This window comes from Periplaneta americana, chromosome 10, assembly GCF_040183065.1.
Source record: "Periplaneta americana isolate PAMFEO1 chromosome 10, P.americana_PAMFEO1_priV1, whole genome shotgun sequence".
Taxonomy (NCBI): Eukaryota; Metazoa; Arthropoda; class Insecta; order Blattodea; family Blattidae; genus Periplaneta; species Periplaneta americana.
The window spans coordinates 49,117,370-49,134,707 of NC_091126.1; the positions used below are offsets into that span (position 1 = coordinate 49,117,370).

At 37.1% G+C, this 17,338-nt stretch overlaps 1 protein-coding gene and 1 non-coding gene across 2 annotated transcripts in view; one reads left to right on the forward strand and one right to left on the reverse strand.

The window, feature by feature from the left end:
• mdu (meduse) overlaps window positions 1-17,338 on the forward strand; it is a 518,612-nt gene that overhangs the window by 12,597 nt on the left and 488,677 nt on the right. The gene's annotated exons all lie outside the window — the stretch shown is intronic.
• Window positions 3,021-3,094, reverse strand: TRNAR-UCU (transfer RNA arginine (anticodon UCU)). The gene has a single exon. It is a non-coding gene; the product is annotated as a tRNA-Arg (tRNA).

Sequence of the window (17,338 nt, forward strand, 5' to 3'; positions counted from 1 at the left end):
TTTAAGTTTCCTACCTAATAGTACGTAATAGGCTACATAGCTCCCCGTTCTTAATAATAAAATAATGTTTCCGTTTACAAGACGTTAGGTTAGTTAATGGCGAAATAATATTTTTACACACTGATGATGCGTGTATCAGCTCCGTCAAGGACATGTTTAAAGTGATGAGGGACAGGTGACTAGAACGGAATACAATCAGTTACAAATATTATTAAAAACTGAGAATTCATTTGAGCGATATGCAAATATATTTCATTTAAGAATTAAAATCAATTTAAGGTCTTGTGCAGGGGTGTACCGGGTTTGAACCCTCTCTTGAACTTTAAAACAATATTAAATATATTTCAATAGGCCTATATTTTATTGTTTCCATGGATTTTCCTGTTGTGTAAAGTGCCTACCTATCATACAGTATACAAATAACTGTTGAATATATATAATTTGTAATAATGGCACAAGCATTTTTATTACTCAAAATTAGACACAAATTAAAGTTTTTTTTAAGAATTAAAAAGTTACGTTTCAAAGATTTTGTAAGGATATTCATGAATATGTTCTACTAGAACATAGGCCTAGTGTAATATTAATAAATATACTGTAACCTAATAATAATAATAATAATAATAATAATAATAATAATACACAAAATTTAAAATACCGATAATATAAATTGTAAATAATTTTAATAATGACCCCCCCCACTCCTGACAAAATTCTGCGTACGTCACTGGCCTTATGTGTAATATAAGGCCACATGTGCATATAGCAATTCAACGGCCGGCAACTGATTACATTAATCGAACTTACATATGAAGGAAAAACTCCAATTACACTTAAGTACAGAACATTTACATAAGAATAGAATTAATTCAAATTTGCAGCATCAATATTTATATAAGTTACATACATTAATTCATTTAACAAACAAGTTTTTTAAGTGAAAAGGCAAAAGCTCATACAAATAATAAAATAGTACAACTCTTATGTATCTAACCAAGTCTATGAAATGGTTATCAACAGTAATCTCACTAGAGGTTTGATTTATCCAGAGAAAATCAAAACTCGAGTGGGATTTAATTGACTATTACACGATTAGAAAAATAAAGCACTCTAATAAATAAAATATTAATTGACTTACTGAAATTCTATTTCAATAATGTTAGCTTCACCAAAACGTTTGAACGGTGCCGCCATTTTCAATTTACTACAGTTGCGGTAAACAAATGACGATCGCAAAGCATGTTTTATAGTACTGTAAAGAATTTAGAATTTGAAATGTTGGTAAAGAAATAAATGCTAGGGAAGTGATAAAAACAAGTGCTAGGGAAGCGATAAAAATAAACAAATGCTAGGGAAGTGATAAAATTGCGCGATAAGCAGCCATGATTAGTTGAAAGACGTTCTTTCGTACCGTTTTATTGGTCAAAAGTAGTATGACGTAGTAAAAGTGTAATAGTCACCTTAAATTTTAGGCAAAGGTCTATAATTTGTATTTGGCCAAAATGAAAGAAATAAAGTTTACCAACAATTAAACTGAAAAAAAAGCAGAAGTGTGCACGGAAATTACAATAAATAGTAAATAAACTTCTTTACTTAAAGTCAAGTGCACATTATTGAAGGGAGACTCGTTACTCGACACGTCAGCCCCACAAGATCGCTGGCTAAAGGCCCATTCAAAATGAAAATTAAACATAACCGTAACATAAACACAGAAGTTTGCGCCCAGGCTACCAAATGGGATCATTCACAATGATTCACATAAGCATTGACATAAACATTACCGTAAGACGTTAACATGAAAGTTTGCAAACTCCAAACTTTCATGCTTATGCTTACGTGATTTGAAAACAGAACACAATCGTGGAGCGCTGAAGTATAGCCCTACGACAGAATATGAGGAAATGGCGTCGTTATGTTTCCATGGTTACCAAGTATGTTTGCGGTTATGTTTATGTTCCCATCGTGAATGATGGTATGACTTTTTGATTTTACCGAAACGTTTATATTCTTAAGTTAACGCTTACGTTATGTTTAATTTTCATTGTGAATGAGCCTTTAGTCTTCCAATTCCTTCGTCGTCCCAAGAGGGAGAGAGCTTTCCTCAGGAAAATCAAAATGCACCTGGATAATCCATCATATTCGCCCAAACCAGTTCGAAAACTACGAAAAAGGAAAGATGTTACCACCTCTGTCTGATTTGGAAGGGAAGTTGAGTATACGTACTTTAGTAAAAGTCATAATAGCCTATTCAAGTAAACATGTAAAATAATAGTGTGGTTTTTACAACCGTATTTCTTCGTCACAGTCCTCGGCGAGGTATAAAATTAGTTTGTTTACGTGCTGACCGAGTCTTGTTTCGAACGCGGATCTTGAAAATTCTTTAGGATTTGAAGACAAATGTGATTCTTTTGTTGAGAAATGTGCTTAATAAGCAGTGGATTGCGATGAGTTGACATCTTGTCGTATCCCCCTCATTATTTTGCTATTAAGATTTGAAAATATGCGCGATGGGCACCATTGTGATACCTGACAAGGCCACATTTCCACGCTACCCGGTAACGGTAGCACATCTGTTGCCGCGACAGCCAGCAGTCGGGAAGTACGGTACACAGATTTGTCCCGGAATGAAACTTATTGTCATCCCGGCGGATGTGTGACCAGGAGCTCTTAAGTCAGTGTTCGAGGTTCAATAATCCTACGTTAGTTAACGGAATTTTCAAACCCGACTGGTGGGCTAATTAGCCCGGTGCAAGTGCGCTCGGCCGTAGGAAGTTGAATAATTAAGTAATATTGGAGAAGTACAGTTGAGAAAAATTCACAGCCTTAGGCAAAAGGGGTGTAACCTGAATATGGCTCCCACAATAAATTCTTCTTTTAAATTGACTGGTGGATTGAGATTAAGCGAAAATGAGAATGAAACGTTGAATAAAGTCATATTACTTTATTTTTATTATTATTATTATTATTATTATTATTATTATTATTATTGTTATTATTTTAATAATTTCAAGGAAAAATTGTTCCGGAGCCGGGTATCGATCCCGGGACCCTTCGCTTAGATCGCGAACGCTCTACCGACTGAGCTACCCCAGGAACAATACACGACACAGTCACAATTTTTTTCTCCCTGCTTTGCAAGGAGCTACTACCTGAAAGCCATATTTGTATAATACATTCGTTACTTGAGGTACGTTAACAGAAAGCCACAAATTAAGTCACACAGTATTGTATGCACTCATAGTTGAGTTCTGGCGTCTTGTCAGCTCATTTGAGTTGTGTGGATATAAAAAAAGGGAAAAATTATGACGGTGTCGTGTATAGTTCCTGGGGTAGCTCAGTCGGTAGAGCGTTCGCGCGCTAAGCGAAGGGTCCCGGGATTGATACCTGGCTCCGGAACAATTTTTCCTTCAAATTATTCAAACCTGCTTTACAGGGAGCTACTACCTGAAAGCCAGATTTGTATAATACATTCGTTACTGGAGGTACGTTAACAGAAAGCCACAAATTGTCCCACAGTATTGTGTGCACTCATAGTTGAGTTCTGGCGTCTTGTCAGCTCATTTGAGTTGTGTGGATATAAAAAAAGGGAAAAATTATGACGGTGTCGTGTATAGTTCCTGGGGTAGCTCAGTCGGTAGAGCGTTCGCGCGCTAAGCGAAGGGTCCCGGGATTGATACCTGGCTCCGGAACAATTTTTCCTTCAAATTATTCAAACCTGCTTTACAGGGAGCTACTACCTGAAAGCCAGATTTGTATAATACATTCGTTACTGGAGTTACGTTAACAGAAAGCCACAAATTGTCCCACAGTATTGTGTGCACTCATAGTTGAGTTCTGGCGTCTTGTCAGCTCATTTGAGTTGTGTGGATATAAAAAAAGGGAAAAATTATGACGGTGTCGTGTATAGTTCCTGGGGTAGCTCAGTCGGTAGAGCGTTCGCGCGCTAAGCGAAGGGTCCCGGGATTGATACCTGGCTCCGGAACAATTTTTCCTTCAAATTATTCAAACCTGCTTTACAGGGAGCTACTACCTGAAAGCCAGATTTGTATAATACATTCGTTACTGGAGGTACGTTAACAGAAAGCCACAAATTAAGTCCCACAGTATTGTGTGCACTCATAGTTGAGTTCTGGCGTCTTGTCAGCTCATTTGAGTTGTGTGGATATAAAAAAAATGAAAAATTGTGACGGTGTCGTGTATAATTTCTGGGGTAGCTCAGTCGGTAGAGCGTTCGCGCGCTAAGCGAAGGGTCCCGGGATCGCTACCCGGCTCCGGAACAATTTTTCCTTGAAATTATTCAAACCTGCTTTACAGGGAGCTACTACCTGAAAGCCAGATTTGTATATTATTATTATTGTTATTATTATTGTTATTATTATTATTATTATTATCATTATTATTATTATTATTATTATTATTATTATTATTATAAGGCGGCCAGGTAGCTCAGTTGGTAGAGCAGCTGGCTACGGACTGAAAGGTCTGGGGTTCGATCCCAGGTTGTGACAGGATTTTTTCTCGTTGCCAAACTTTCAGAACGGCCCCGAGGTTCACTCAGCCTCCTATAAAATTGAGTACCGGGTCTTTCCCGGGGGTAAAAGGCGGTCAGAGCGTGGTGCCGACCACACCACCTCATTCTAGTGCCGAGGTCATGGAAAGCATGGGGCTCTACCTCCATGCACCCCAAGTGCCTTCATGGCATGTTACGGGGATACCTTTTATTATTATTATTATTATTATTATTATTATTATTATTATTATTATTATTATTATTATTATTATTATAACCATGCATTAAGAATGTTACGATGAATATAGAGTAATCAAAATTCGTGACGAGACACGATCATTTGTTTTTCCAAAACAACCGCTAGTAGAATACTCAAATTCGTTGCCAATAAGCTCAGTAAAGAAGATTAATCTTCTAAAAGTCTCTCGAGCAAATATCATTTCTGGATACTTGGCTGGTACAACACTCTGCCAACATGTGACACTACAGTTGACAATGTTCCAGTACCTGCTGTGGATGAGAGGGAAAATGATAAGTAATGATTCTAGAGATGACTCTTAGGAAGATTGTAATTTAGCCTCTAAAAAGATCGATCATTTAACGCACTCTTTACATCATGAAGCTCAAAATCTGCCGATATATAGTTTCATTCAATTCAGCCCTAGCTGTATTAAAACCGTAATTCCGTCTGCAAAATATGCTAATATGTAACCTAATACATGTATTATTTAAGAAGGAGTAAATTAGTCTGTATGCAAAACCAGATTTTTCATAAACATTCAAAATTTCAAGTTGATTTATCTCAATGCTATCTTTTTGGACTTAATACCTTTTCTTGTAAGCCCACGATATAGATGGGATTATTGTTCTTGTAATATGAGAACTTGCCCTCAATTCCCAGCTTACTTGCATTTTTATGTTAGTAAAACGTACATCTTTTTCCATTACTTCCTCACTGAACTTTTAAGGTTTCCGTTATTCCCAGCTGACATGCAACCCCACACCATTACAGACCCAACACTATGCTTAACAGTTGGGAGTCAAGTTCATATCCTTTAATTCCTTATTCGGTCCTCTTCTCTTCTCAAATTTACGATCGGGAGCAAAGCAGTAGTAGTATTGTATTTAGCAAGGTTTCAACTAGGTCTATAGAGGTTATTCAGCGTCGAGAATCAATGTAGACGAGAAATGATACACACATTTTGCCTGGAGGTTCTTTCAGAAACAGGATTCTTTCGCATGCCTGCCATCTTTATTTCCCTACCGGAGGTACTGTATTCATATTTATGATTTTATCGCCCATCAAAATCAATTGCCCTCGGCCATGTTTGAACCCGCGAATCTCTGATCCACTGCCTAATATATAACCGCCACATTGCCGAGGACATCTCCGATCACAAAAACATTAATTGCATAAGAAAAAATAAACATGGAATCGTAATGCAATTCCACCATACGATGAAACATACGAGTTTATTTTAGAGGTGTGAGTCTTTTGTACACTAGTGGAAAAAAACCGGACCGACCCTTGTAGCTGATTTCAGAGCCTTGTTCACTCCAGAGCACGATAGACTGGTAACTAAGACTTTCGTGGTTCGAATCCTGCCTGGGAAGGAAACTTTTTTTATCCTTATTCAAATTTATTTCCAATACTTTTCGATGTTCTTGGAATAATAAGTCAGTTAAGTAGTAAAATATCACTGAAATCGAAAAGTATTGGGAATAAATTTGCATAAGGAACAAAAAAAGTTTCCTTCCCAGGCAGGTTTCGAACCACGAAAGTCTTAGTTACCAGCCTATCGTGCTCTGGAGTGAACAAGGCTCTGAAATCAGCTACAAGGGTCGGTTCGTTTTTTTTTTTTTTTGCCACTAATATACAATATGGCTCAGAATAAAGTAAACTTACACCGAAATTTGATTGTTGCACTCACAGCTCAGTGAGAAAAAAATTATTGGCGGCATTGTAATTGTTACTTCAGTTGTTGCTAAAGAAGGCTGTGAATGAAACATAATCAAAATAGTTCTCAGCATCCAAGAAAAAGAATTTCTCGTAGGGCGATATTTTCGTTCAAACGGAGTAGGTCGAGGTGGCGGAGCTTTTGTGAAAGTAGTATGTGAATTTATGAAGAGGATTTTCATAAAATCAACCATCAAAGCGGACAATATTACTCTTGGTGAGTAATCAGGCGAACTGGCTCAATTTTGTGTCAACGCAAAGGAAGAAGTGGGAGGATAAAAGCAGCTACAGACAATGCACATATGAGTATGCAGGGGCGTAGCAAGGAGGAGTTTACAGTGAACCGCCCCCCTTGAACTTTAAAAAGAAAGACATCTAGGCTATTTAGGTTTGAATGCCTTTTTTATCCATCATCGTTTTCTCGTTTCTAATTTTCCACTGTCAGAGTAAGAAAATCTACATCGACATAAGGCATAGTCCTCCTACCCCCTTCAATATATTCATCACGTAAGTTTCATTCTTCGTCCTTGGTAAGTTCCATGTTCCATTATTGTGTTTAATTAAATTTATTTCAATATACTTGATTGTTTCAATGGATCTTCCTGTTATTATAACGTAAAGTATCTTACCTATGATTTACAATTAACTGCACATGTATCAATTTAGGATAAGGAACCATGGTCCGGAAATGACTGAGTCGAAAGTTATAAGCAAAAATAGTTGTGTGGAAATGGAATTGTAATTTGGCATCACGTGCCCTACTTCCCTTAACTTTTGGAACAGTCGTGGAAAAATGATATGGGCCGGATGTCTTCTACATGGGTACTTGCCCCGATACAATCTATGAGCTTGTCTACTGTTCCCATTGGCTCATCCGTATTCGAAAATCAGGTCTGCTTATTCCCCTCTCGTGTACTCCTCCATTTCACTAGGACTGATCGACTGGACACTGCAACATGTACACATACACTGCTGTCTACAGATGTGCATATCAGGACCGACCATGTCTGTTACACATTACGCTATCTGCATTGCTTTAGTGTAGTTTCCTGTTCCCATCCCTCAGACAGCGCATTGAATGGAATACTGTAAGTAGACAACGTAAACAACGTCAGATGAATACAGTGTGTGTAAGATGTACAGATAAATACACATAAATAAGGTGTACAGAGGAATAAAATTATTTCATTTCCACAGAACTATTTTTGCTTGTAACTTTCGACTCGGTCATTTCCGGACCACAGTTCCTTATCTCAAATTGATGCATGTGCCCTTCGCCATCATCCCTGAAAGTTTGTAACACCACCTCGGAAACACCATATATGTGTGTGTGTGTGTAAGTGTAATAATGACACAGCCAACTTTTATTATTATACATTATTAAACAGAAGTTAAAATTAGTTAAAAATTGATTGGCTGTGAAATAATTACGTTTCAAAGATTTTATAAGGATATTCACGAGTATGTTTTATTAGAGCTTGGTATGATATTAATAAATATAACGTAACATAATAATAATAATAATAATAATAATAATACACACTTTAAATACCGATAATGTAAATTGTAAACAGAGTTAATAATAACCCCCTTTTGACGAAATTCTGTGCACGCCACTGTGGGTATGGTGTTTGATAAATTACTGTGGATTGTCCTAAGAAAAGCCAGCGACGGATCGCCAAGGAATGAAATCTAAAGAGAACGTCAGTTCAACGAATGATCCATGAATTGGGTGCATTTTCGAACTGCGTACAGATTAGTCACCGTTTACAAACACGTGATTTAAATCAAAGACGTCCATACCCATATATGTATTGTCTAGCTGTTTTTCTCCTTCCACTTCTGAATTAACAATGCTGCAAAAATTTTTTTCTCACTCAACTGCTAGTGCAACATAGTGAAACTTCGGTAAGTTATACTTTATTCTGGGCCATACTGTATTAATTTTGTACTTTTATGTTAATATTTTTGCACGCTCTTGTGGCTCTGAGGTACCATACGCTTTGCCTATCCAAGTGGTCCGTTGTTCGATTACCAACGTAGAGAAAGGGAAAAATGCATCTTCAGTATACTGGATTTGATGGTTGTCCGTTGTCTTGTGATTGCACTGTGATACCTCTGCGGTGGCCCGCCGTTGTGCCAATCCTATATAAAGGGAGCCTCGCAATGTGTAGATGTCTAGTATGGATTTAGAGGCAATACCCTCCTTCCCTTACACAGCCGTGGTTTATAAGTCTCTGCTACAGGAGAGGTAAAGCGGATAAATAAAGAAGGAAAAATGTTACTTTTTGTCTTTCACATCGATTTGTTAATAGATCCACATGTCTCTTTCCAACAAAATGTGATGTATAGAATGTTCTTTTCCTGGTTTCTTTCAAACTCTTAGCGTTATTTTTAATTGGTTATTTTACAACGATTTATCAACTGCTATGGTTATCTAGCATCTGAGTGAGATGAAGGTGATAATGCCAGCATTTTCCCTTAACGGATCTTAGCATTATTAATACATCATTTGTATTCAGGAGCTGTGTATGAGTTGCACATTTACTCACTGTGCCTATATATAAAATCGTCACAAGTTCATTTTGCCTTGAACTTTTCTTCTTGAACCAACGGTGCACGAACTCCATTAAGGCTTCAAGTTTCATCTTTTTTTATTATGTGTCATGTTTCCAGTAACACAATTCTGTGAAGAATATGTTGACTTTCTTCCTGGTATCGATTTCAAATGAACTCTTATAATTTAGTTTTCTCTAGTCTCTCTTGCCTATAGTAGGCCTAATCATCATACCTCAAAAATATTTTGGGCTAACAAGCAAATGTTCTGATGGGGGCAGATAAAAAAGTGATTTTTTTTTCTTCAACCATGTTAATAATATCAAAAGAAGTGCTTATACTGCACTTTGGCCACTCGACCGCAATTATGAGGGCCGTAAAAAAATAAGTTCGCCAGGGGCCGTTGACAGAAAAAAACACAATTTCATTGAACAAATTTATTGGAACAGACACAGCAATTGTTGAGCTATTTTTCAATATATTTTCCATCGGAATTGAGACATTTCTCATATCATGGGATCGACAGAGTGAGGTGCAGACGCAATGAAATGCTGGTTCCGATCTGAGGCGGCTGACTTCCACGACACAAAATTTGATCTCACGGCATGACAAATGTCTCAATTCCAGTGGGGGATACGTTGACAAATAGCGCAACTATTGCTGTAGGCCCTATCTGTTTCAATAAATATTTCCATGCAATTGTGCTTTTTTCTACAAACGGACCCAGAGAAAATCACTTTCTGGACGGTCTCATAATTGCGGTCGAGTAGCCAAAATTTGTATGAGCACTTCTTATGACATTATTAACATGGTGGAAGAAAAAGAAATAACTATTTTATCTGTCCCCCCGTCAGAATGTTTGCTTGTAAGTGATCTATTTCGAAACTTCAAAATCACAAGCCTGTTCGATTTTTCGTGGAATGCCTCATACTTGGAACTGGGACTTTTTTTTAGCGTGTGGTGATCAATCAATCTTTAATTAGTCCCAAACTCGAAAAGTGTATGGTGAGTCAAAAACACGTATAATTGCAATAAATACATCGTCGTTAGAAAAATAATACCAACAGAAACATAACAAAATTATTGACTTTTATGCAGTGGATTATTTAGAGCTTATTTTGAACTGGCGATTTAAAAATACTGAAACAAATAGAGTGGTCCTCGGGAGGTAGTTTATTGAACAAGTCAATAGCAATCATTTTAACCATTTGTTGGATTTAGTCAATCTAGCATTTGGTACTATTAAAGAATAATTATAGCCTGTAGAATAACCATGGAGTTCGGATTTACTTCTATACTTAGACAAATTATTTCTGACATGGATTAGACACACACACACACACACAAACACATATATATATATACATATACATATACATATATACACACATATGCGTACAATAGGCAGCAAAATTTGAACCACTGATAATACGGATAGCCTTGTGATTATATTACTAGTCAATATTGTTTTATTTAATTTATTAGCGTGCTAATATACAGAAAGTAGCTACGACGTGTAAGATAATCACTGGAAGTATGGTTATCGTCCAGACTTAAGGAATTGAGACATTTTCTATACATGCTATGTGTTTAATGAACATATTATTATTATTATTATTATTATTATTATTATTATTATTATTATTATTATTATTATTATTATTATTATTAAATCTATAGGTTTGGAAGTAAATCCCGAAAAGACAAAGCATGTTATTGTCTCGTGACCAGAATATTGTACGAAATGGAAATATAAAAATTGAAAATTTATCCTTTGAAGAGGTGGATAACTTCAAATATCTTGGAGCAACAATAACAAATATAAATGACACTCTGAAGGAAATTAAACGCGGAATAAATATGGGAAATGCCTGTTATTATTCGGTTGAGGAGATTTTGCCATCTAGTCTGCTGTTAAAAAATCTGAAAGTTAGAATTTATAAAACAGTTATATTACCGGTTGTTCTGTATTGTTGTGAAACTTCGACTCTCTCTTTGAGAGAGGAAAAGAGATTAAGGGCGTTTGAGAATAAGGTTCTTAGGAAAATATCTGGGGCTAAGAGGGGTGAAGTTACAGGAGAATGGAGAAAGTTACACAACGCATGCATTGTATTTTTCACCTGACAGAATGGCGAACATTATATCCAGACGTTAGAGATGAGCGGGGCATGTAGCACGTATGGGCGAATCCAGAATTGCATATAGAGTGTTAGTTGAGAGGCCGGAGGGAAAAAGACCTTTGGAGAGTTCGAGACATAAATGGGAGGATAATATTAAAGTGGATTTGAGGGAGGTGGGATATGATGATAGAGACTGGATTAATCTTGCACAGGATAGGGACTGATGGGAGGCTTATGTGAGGGCGGCAATGAACTTCCGAGTTCCTTAAAAGGCGTAAGTAAGTAAATATTATTACTATTATTATTATTATTATTATTATTATTATTATTATTATTATTATTGTGATGGAAATGAAGAAGAAATATCGACGATGACGAACACGAGGTGATGACGGTTACGAGAAGACGAAACGACGAAATTTTCGATGGTACTGATGATGTAATTACGATGGCCGATGATTTTGATAATGCAGAAAAATAATTTTGTCTTTCTCTCCATTCACATCTTCTATATTTGCCTCTTTAGGAGACTCATCCAGCGGCCCGTCTGTTTAAATTGTTGCATTGGTTTCGTATAACATGTGTGTAATTTATAAAATATCAACAAATTTGAAATTGAAATTTAATTATGAATACCACATTACTCGTACAGTGAAACAACTTGTTTCTTCTACGGTGTAACTTACGCTGTGAGCAACCCACGGATTTGGGTGGTGTCGATTTTGTGTTGTCTCCTCAAGAGGAGTCTGTATTGTGTCTAGTCCACATTGTTACACAGCACGTACACCTTCGGCAATGACTTGCGTGCGAGCAGCTTCAAAAACTCACGATACGCAAAGAATAAGCGTTCCTTTCTGTGAATTTTCGTGCGTTCAACTTTTTGTGACTCCCACCTGCGTAATTAAACACGAGAGCTTTGTGGGAACAGTGGTCAAGCAACTTCAAATATTAAACGATGTTACGTAATACTTCGAATTTATTCATTTCTAAACATATGACAATTTACTTTTATATTTATATTGTTGAACTTGTTAAATTGATGATGAAAGAGTGGAACAGAGGAAAATTCTCTCCGGCACCGGGATTTGAACCCGGGTTTTCAGCTCTACGTGCTGACGCTCTATCCACTAAGCCACACTGGATTCCCAACCCGATGTCGGATCGAATCCTCTCAGTTTAAGTTCCACCTCTTGGGTTACCTCTAATGGCCTACCCTCATGCACAGCATCATAGATGTATGACAGTGGCACAATATCCACACATGTGCAGAGATACACTCGTTATGATATGCGAAAAATAATCACTTGTGATTTAAGACTGCGCTTATTCCATCGGATCCCGGCCACTTAGTCACTCATAACGAGTGCATCTCTGCACATGTGTGGACATTGTGCCACTGTCATACATGGCCATTAGAGGAAATCCAAGAGGTGGAACTTAAACTGAGAGGATTCGATCCGACATCGGGATGGGAATCCGGTGTGGCTTAGTGGAGCTGAAAACCCGGGTTCAAATCCCGGTGCCGCAGAGAATTTTTCTCTGTTCCACTCTTCCATCATATGATGACGCAGAATTTCTGCACTGAAATATCATACGTACTTCGGTACACCGTAATATTTGTTAAATTGAGACAAGTTGATTCTGGTTAATTGACCCGAACTCTTACCCCTCACATTTACATTTGTGATTGACGACGTCATGAAAAATGTTACATGCTACAAAATAGAGGTATTAAATGGGGTTTAATAGACTCTCTGCAGGACTTAGAATGTGTGTATTATCTCATCGTTTTTCAGAGATGCAAGAAAAAGTCTCAACACTTCTTAGAAATGTCTAGGATAGCTGGTTTGAAAATAAATAGTTATAAAATCAAATAATTACAAATTAATGTTAAATCATCAATCAAACTGAAAGTTTTGGAAATCAGAAAATTGATACAATTGAGTCAGTGGCATATTATCTTGGTAACAAAATGACAAAAGATGGAGGCATGCTAATAACAATATCGAGAAAGCTATCTCTGTCTTTGCCCAACTATATTCAATACGGAAAATTCAAGTAATATATCCAGGAAGACTAAATTAAAAATCTTTAATAAAAACGCCATGTTAATTCTCTTTTACGGTGCTAAAACTATAAATCAAGTGCACTGATCATACAAAAAGTACAGATTTTTTTATTAATCGATGAATCCAGAAAATTTTTAGAATTCACTGGGGATAAAAAAAAAGGGTAAAACTCTGTTGGCACTTGCAGGCGAAAAACCAGCTGAAATACAGGTTCGAAGAATGGAAATGCCAATGAATTGGCCACACATAAAGAAAACCCTATTCTGCAGTAGAAAACAAGCCTTGGATTAGAATCCTCAGGGACTTCGTAAAAGAGAATGACCTAAATCTTCGTGGAATAGAATTATATACGAAAACATGGAGTGTGACAGAAGGAGGTGGCATCAAATCTTACTCATTGGCGAACATTTACATTTGCCTTACATTCCTACGCAGAGTGACAGGACATATTAAGTAGGCCAAGTGTTCTTTGGCCCAATTGTAAAGTTCTGTTCAGTGAGCTAAAATATATAAATTAGCCTACATATTAGTTTTCTAGCAAGTAAAAAAAAAAACCGATTGTGATTTGTATAAAACGGGAAACATTTACGGGACAATAATGCTGATATAGGCCCACCAACTTCTTATTATCGATTGGAGATGAGGTCGCTCCTATCGCTACGAACAGGAAACATGCAACGAGTTCAGTAGTTCGGAATCCTGCTGTCGATAATCGAAACTTGGCATCCCACTAGACCAGTCCTCTCCTGCCGACGTTTAAGGTATACTGCTGAATGATGACGGAATGGAAATCGGATGAAACTTATAGGTCATTCCTTATCTCGTGAAACCAAATGTATTCGTGCGTCGTAACTTTTAGCCTAGATCATATATGTAACAGATAGCTCATCCCTATGTTAAAATCGGCAGCACTTTGAACAGAACAACCGCCAGGATCGCCACCCGTCCGCCGTAAACGAACACGAGATGGCAGTACAGTCGCTAATGCAATTCAAATGGGAATTATGACGTGACTCCTTATGTAACAACTAGATGGGAGCAGAGTAAACCTAACAAAAGTAGTTACCGTCAAAGCCTATAAGGCCGAACTATCTGGGTATATATCATCTAGGCTTTTAGTAAGAATTTTGTGATGGGAGTAAGCGAGTTTGCTAGCTTGCAAGTCGAAGCGTATCAAGGTAGGGAAGCTTCTCAGTTCAATTTTTCTTTCCCTTCACGTACAGGTAGGTTTCACGAGATAGCGAATGGTCTATAGTTCATGCCTAATATGGAGAAGCAAGAGAACCCCGAGATGAATCCCAACTGCGATATTGTCCATCACAAATATCACTATGAATTTTTCAACAGTAATCTCACTAGAGGTTTTGATTTATCTAGAGAAAATCAAAACTCGAGTGGGATTTAATTGACTATTACACGATTAGAAGAAAGTATATAAAGATTAGAAGTAACAAAGTACTCCAATACAATAAAATATTAATTGGCTTACGAAAATACAACTGTCTTAAAATGTATCAACTATAGAAGCTGACGATGTCATATCCAGGCCTTGTACACTGGTTTCTGACAAATAAGTATTATTATTATTATTATTATTATTATTATTATTATTACTATTATTATTATTATTATTATTATTATTATTGTACCATCTCAACATTACGCTAAATGGCAGTAGTGTTTTATGATTATGTTTTCTTGTTACCGGTATCAGTTGTGCCAACTATGGAATCATCATTGAACTCTATGGACTGTTACTAGTCAAGAAGGCATTGTTGATTCAGTTTCATTTTTATTAAAATGCAACATTCCACTTCAATTATCCGAATCCCAGTAATCAACGTCACTTGACAGATGATTTTCAATAAATCTTAATATTAAACAATCTCTGATACGTGACTATCCATAATATCATACAGCAGAAGCTATAACATAACCTAACTAATATACTGTACACAAGTGTTAGAAAAGTTTTAATTAACGACGATGACATAAAAAATAAACATGAATAATTTTAAAAGCAATAATTATTGAATGTACAATTTTCAAATTTGAATGTAGTTGGTGGTTCAATTGATGTTATATTGGACGTGTGCGTAATAGAAGTGAACTCGTTGATTTAGGCCTACATGGTGTATTCAACTTATTCAGAATTTCCGAATGAATAATTTTAAAAGGAATAATTATTGAATGTACAATTTTCAAATTTGAATGTGGTTGGTGGTTCAATTGATGTTATATTGGACGTGTGCGTAATAGAAGTGGAACTCGTTGATTTAGGCCTACATGGTGTATTCAACTTATTCAGGATTTCCGAATGGTGCTCTTCATTAATTCGTAAATCGGATTTCAGAAGATGCATAGGTATGATCAGTGATTTTTATTAATTCTTGTTCTTGAATGCCAATGCGAGTCATATTTGAAACTGCTGTGCATCGACTGGAGTGATTTGTAATTTTATATATATATATATATATATATATATATATATATATATATATTTTTTTTTTTTTTTGACGTCCAGACCAGCGCAGTTTCAAATGTTGGCAAACAAAGAAACAAATGCTAGGGACGCGATAAAATTAAACAAATGCTAGGGACGCGATAAAATTGTGCGATAAGCAGCCATGATTGGTTGAAATACGTCCTTACGTACCGTTCTATTGGTCAAAAGTAGCATGACGTAGTAAGAGTGTAATAGTCAATGAAAAATCCTAGTCGTGACATCTATTCGAACCGTACCGGCTTGCGTGACAAGTCAAAAATCTGGATCACACAGCCACCACAGAGAGTAAGCGTTGTTAATGAACACTGTTGACAAATATGTTCCGCGAGTTACTCTCATGGATGAGTAATTTGACGCTTTGGTGCTCGTCAGGCACATTGCAGTGGAAGCACGATTTTGACTATCCAGTTCATTTTATTGATGATCGTAATTATCGAAGAAGTCTTGGAATGTAGAAAGTGGAAACGGGAATATCGCGAGAAGTCCTGCCAAAACACCGTCTTACCACAGTCTACTATATACACTCACGAAGCTCAAGTTGTGAGGGTGCTAGAAATAATAGACTGTGCCAGTACTATTTCGCATTGTCTGTAATGAGGCGATATTAGCGATCCTAGTGGTGAGCAACTATCTATCGATGCATATTTACTATGTATTCAGCTTCGTGACTGTATATACTAGACTGTGGTCTTACTTCAGAATTCGACTTGCACTCACCGGGATTTGTGACAGTCTCTCCTGCGTACAAGACCGAATGTCGGAACATCTAACTTCGCGCCATTCCATTCGAAGTGATTAATCTAATCCGAAAAAGAAAGGTAGAGGAAGGGTGGAGTCTCCGTTACGTAGGCCTGTATTCGGAAATTGAAGTTTGGTAAAATGTCCATTAAAATTAGAATAGATTTTCTGCGGACGAGCTCGATATACATTAGGAAGATCAGTACGGCTCTGCTTTTAAGAATGGGGGAGTGGCACAAAAAGCGTGGGCGTTGTTCTTCCATCAAGCTGCCCAGCATCGCGTTACGTCACGCTCCTTCATATTCGGTAAAAACGTTCGCATTTTGACCTCTTCATTTCCTAGTAAATTTCAGCGCCGGTGGATACAGCGACCGAGATCCTCACTTCTCACTTTGGTACGCACATGTTTTAAACTCTCAACCAGGACAGTCGGCCACCTGCCTAGGCCTCGAACTGAGGACACTCTGCTCATTGTTCACTCCATTGTACTCCTTCTAAGACTAGATCAATATTTAATTGCAAAATAATGCCTGAATCCTCCTTTCTCTTGTCCTCTATTCACAGGAGTACATGCAAATCTATTCAATATTTGGTTCCGGGGACGCTGCTGACGTCATCTAAATACACGTAGTGTGTAACTGGAACGGAACGGTGTGGTTATTTAGCAGTCCTCCGTATTTGGAAACACTTCATTCCAATTTTGACTAGATTGAACCTTCTGTTTGCTTGCTCCGTACTATCATATTTAGAAACTGGTGACAACTTCAGGAATTGTCGTGGTTGCTTCCTCCGTAGGACATTAGCGGTTGTGATAACACGAAGCTAGAGTCCTAAGGAAGACTATGGTGCAATGGTTTCCCGTTGCTGTTGGAACTATTGTAG